Source organism: Otolemur garnettii, unplaced genomic scaffold (genome assembly GCF_000181295.1).
Source record: "Otolemur garnettii isolate 467f Iridium unplaced genomic scaffold, OtoGar3 scaffold00052, whole genome shotgun sequence".
NCBI classification, from domain to species: Eukaryota; Metazoa; Chordata; class Mammalia; order Primates; family Galagidae; genus Otolemur; species Otolemur garnettii.
Genome location: NW_003852447.1, coordinates 3422 through 8151, shown reverse-complemented (window position 1 = coordinate 8151; position 4730 = coordinate 3422). Strand labels below are relative to the sequence as shown.

At 39.7% G+C, this 4730-nt stretch overlaps 1 pseudogene; it reads left to right on the top strand.

Moving 5' to 3' along the window:
• The first annotated feature begins 3429 nt into the window (after nt 1-3429).
• LOC100958272 overlaps nt 3430-4730 on the top strand; it is a 2761-nt pseudogene continuing 1460 nt past the window's right edge.

The window sequence follows — 4730 nt, the reverse complement described above, 5'->3', positions numbered from 1 at the left end:
TATAGTGCTTGTTATAGTACCAGGCACTATTTCAAGGGCTCTCTACATATTAGCTCTTTCAGTCTTCACATCAGCTTTGTGACCCAGCTGCTCTTTATTAGCGCCATTTATTCATGAAAGGATTGAGGCACAGAGAGCTAAGTACTTGGGTTTGAACTTTGGCAGCCTGGCTCACAGTCTGTTTTAACCACTGTATACAACTGCCTTTGTATAATATACAGTAGAATCTCTGTGGCTGACCACTGCCTTATGTTAACCTCCTTCTTAAGTCGACCTAATTTTCATAGACCAGACATGTGCCACATGTACCTATTAGTACAGTAGTCCTAGTTCCTTATGTTTACCACCTCTGTACATTGACTAGTTAGTTATAGTGTCTTGAGTGGTCAACTTACAGAGGTTCTACTGTGTATTCATGTATATACCTATAGTTAGGTTTTTTTTTTTAATGAAAACAACATCGTTTATACACACCCTTGTACATCTTGCCTTTTTTGCTAACGATATTTCACAGCTCGGGCATGGTGGCTTACACTTATAATCCCTGCAGTTTGGGAGGCCAAGGCTGGAGGATTGCTTGAGACCAGGAGTTTGAAACCCAGCTTGTAGCCTGGGCAACAGTGAGAACCTGTCTCTATGGAAAAAAAAAAAAATTAGCTTGATATCATGACACATGTCTGTAGTCTCAGCTTCTTGGGATGCTGAGGCAAGAGGATTGCTTTACTTCAGGAGTTTGAGGTTGCTGTGAGCTATGATGACACTACTGCCTGTTAGCACTGGCAACACAGTGAGCCCCTTTATCAATAAAAGAAACCCAATATTTCATGGATATCCTGCTAAGATATGGCATATCTCTGATTTTAAAGCCTATATGATATTCCATGGTTGGGTATACTATAATTTATTTGGCTATTCACATTTTCTCTTATTCCTTGTCCTTCTGTTCTCAAATGCTGGGGCTCATATTTTGGTTGGATGGATATCCAGGAAGGGGATTCTGGGTGAGAATGTATCTGTAATTTAATTTTTAATAGATTGTCAGATTCTTTCCCCCAAATTCTTCAACACTTCTCATTATCATCAGCAATGTATGAGAGCCTCTTCTACCATGTCTTACCAATTTAGATTTTATAACTCTTCAATTTTTGCCAATCTGATGAGTATAGAAGGATTTCTCTATTTCTGTATTTTATTATACATTACTCTATTAGTGAGTTTGAGTATCTTCTCATTTTCTTTTTGCATTTGCCTTAGTATATAGTGCCTATTTGTATTTATTGCCTAAAATGCACAAGTGAATAACAAATTAGGCAATTTATGCATTTTTTTCTTGTGAAAGGTAGAGTACTTTCTACGTTACAGATAGTAATCCTTTGTCATTTGTGTTGCTAATACTTTCCTCTCAAATCTTTTATATATGATTCTGCTTATGATATGTATTTTCAATGTATCAATTCATTAATGAAATTAATGAATTATATTTCCATAGTTCCTGATCTTGAAGTAATTTATATTCTTGGAGTATGCTATATTTGATCATATAATTTGATTCATTGTTAGATTCTATTTAATTTTTTTTAAAACAGATTATTCTGTCATCCAGGCTGCAGTGGCATCCTTATAGCTCATTGCAACTCCCAACTCCTAGGCTCAAGCAATTCTCTTGCCTCAGCCTCCTAAGGAACTGGGATTACAGACATGTGCTCCCATGCTTTTGTGGAGTTGGGGTCTCCCTATGTTGCTCAGGCTGGTTTTGAACTCCTGGCCTCAACCACTCTTCCCACTTTGGCCTCTCAACATGCTAGGAGGCACTGTGCCCAGCTTGTTAACCTATACTTCATTTAAGAATGTTGCACTTTGTTTGTTCAACTGTTATGTCCCTGTAACAGCCATAGAAGTGCTTCCAGCCCTTCATGATCTTCTAGAACCTTGACAGTGTTCTGCACTGAGAGGTAGAATATGTTTCTACTCCCTTACTTGAACTGGACTTTCACTTCCTCAATGAATTGAGTGCTAAAGAAGTGACACTGAGTGATTTCCCAAGGTTGCTAGAAATTGTGAGGAAGGCCAGACCACATGGAGGGTCCAGTTCAGGATCTTAGAGCTGCAGTTAAGATCTCAAGTAAGCCAGTATGAGCCACTAGACATGTGGATGAACCTTCAGACAATTCTAGGCCCCAGCCTTTAGCTAGCCCCAGCCTAGGCCAAGTGGAGCAGAAATGAATTATTCTCACTAAGCTCCACCCAAATCGCATATTATTTACTTTTCAGCCACTAAATTTTGGGAGAGTGTATTATGTAGTCATAACAAGAATAGATTTTGATATCTGCAAGTGGGGTGCCACGTAATAGGAACCTAAAAATGTGGCAGCGACCAAAGGTAGATACGACAGAACAAGACAGAAGGCAGAAAGTGACAGGGCCTTGAGGTGACTAGGGATGCCTGATGGCCCTCAAGGAGGCTGTCACACAAGGTTTAAAGCAAAGTAAAAAGTATCATTGGAAGCTGAACAGAAGAGGGTCCTTGTTAGGTAATGACATGAAGTTTGACAATGTTGTCACCTATGGTAATGTGGACGGTAGCAAATGGTTAGTAGGAATTGCATGATAAGGATATTTCCAGGTGGAGGTTTGAAGTATTACCTGGCTCCTTGCTGGCTATCGTAAAATAGGAGGGAGGTAAGCTAAAAAAAAGAATTGTTAAATATAAAGAAGACTGAACTTGTTGAGCTTGAAAATAAAGCTTTCTCTTTTCCAGTTTCTCCAGATGGCAGACAAGTCTAAAATTAAGAAAAGGCTTATGGAAGGAGATAAAATGTAGGGTATTGTCAGGAAACATGGTTTACTATGAAGCCAAGAAAGTAATTATAAAAATCTTAGTTAAGACTTCAGGAAATTTAATGTCATGCCTCACACAGATAATAGTCCCTTGAAGAATCTTAAGGACATGCCACCAGGCCTTACAGAGCCTCTTCGTTAGCCTGTTTATGTCTCATGTTCCATTACTGGAATGTCAGAGATGTGTGAGTTACTTACATCCTACTGCTCAAGGTCATTGCTGAGGTCTGGTTTTTCACATGTCTATCTCCTGAGGGTACATGTTATCATGTGGTGTACAGAATTAGTCACTGCTGCAGATACTGGTGTACTGGGAGATTATCAGAAAGTGCTGCAAATTTCATAAAATTTTTGAAGAACTATCCAAAGACAGGTGAGTACAACTGTACTGTACTATGCCTTATACTGCTATTTTTTTCCTATTACTTCTGTACTAGTTTTGCTGTTGCGCTGTATAAAGAAATACCGAAGTTGTTGTGTTAGTTATGGATTTGACATTGTGCACATTTCACTTTTGGCAAGACCCCTACCATGAGGACTAATAATATCCTTTTCCCATTTTTTAGTTGGAATCATTTTACAAGTCTCAAGATGCCTCGAACTCTGCATTTACATGGAATTGCTGACCTTAGAGACAGATGACAGCATAGAAGCAAGTGCAGTAGTGATACAACCCCCTGAGAATGCTGCAGCCCCTGTTTCTGATGGGGACTCAAGAGATGAAGAAGAGGGAACAATAAATAACCTGCCATGCTCTTTGCGGCACGCACCTGCATATCTTATTCAAGAAGGCTGTGGTGCTGAGCCTGACTCAGATGACCCCTCATACACACCTGGAGATGATGCTGTTAATGGTAATGGTGAAGTTGCGTCTGCGTCTACTGTGCAGCAGCCTCCTCCATCAAAGAAAAAGAAAGTGACAAAAATTGTTCCCAGACGGAAAAAAGCTGACCGAACTGCATGGCCCACAGCAGGTGGAGTTACAGAACCACCAAATGACTTCACCAAAATGAGAACTCCCACAGAAATTCTTGAACTATTTCTTGATGATGAGGTGGTTGAACTCATTGTCATGTACTCCAATTTATATGCTGCAGGTAAAGGTGTACATCTTGGCTTGACTGGCTCCAAACTCAAATGTTTTCTGGGAATTATTTTTCTCAGTGGTTACGTCTCAGTTCCTAGAAGGTGTATGTTCTGGGAACAAAGAACAGATGTGTATAATGGACTCGTTAGTGCTGCCATGAGACGCGACTGCTTTGAAATTATATTTTCTAATTTGCATGTTGCTGACAATGCAAATTTGGATCCAATAGACAGGTTTTCCAAGTTGCGACCTCTTATAAGCATTCTCAATGAGAGATTTATGAAATTTTTTCCAAATAAAACATATTTCAGCTTTGATGAATGTATAGTTTCTTATTTTGGTCATTATGGGTGTACGTAATTTATCAGAAGAAAGCCCATTCATTTTGGCTATTGGTTTTGGTGTGGCGCAACACGTCTGGGATATATTAGCTGGTTTCAGCCACATCAGGGTAAAACCCCAAGTATTAAACATGAGGAATGTGGTGTCAGTGCATCACTTGTCCTTCAGTTTAGTGAGGCACTCTCAAAGGCACACCCTGGATGATACCATTTTGTATTCGCTAACTTTTTCACCAGTATTGCACTTCTTGATAAGCTCAGTTCAATGGGACATCAGGCAAAGGTATAGCAAGAAAGGATCGCATTGACAAAGCTCCACTGGAATCAGATGTAGCTCTGAAGAAAAAGGAACAAGGCACATTCAATTATCAAGTTGATATGTGGCAAAGGCAATATTGTCTGCAGATGGAATGATAACAGTGTTGTCACTGTTGCCTCATCTGGTGCTGGCATTGATGCCCTGT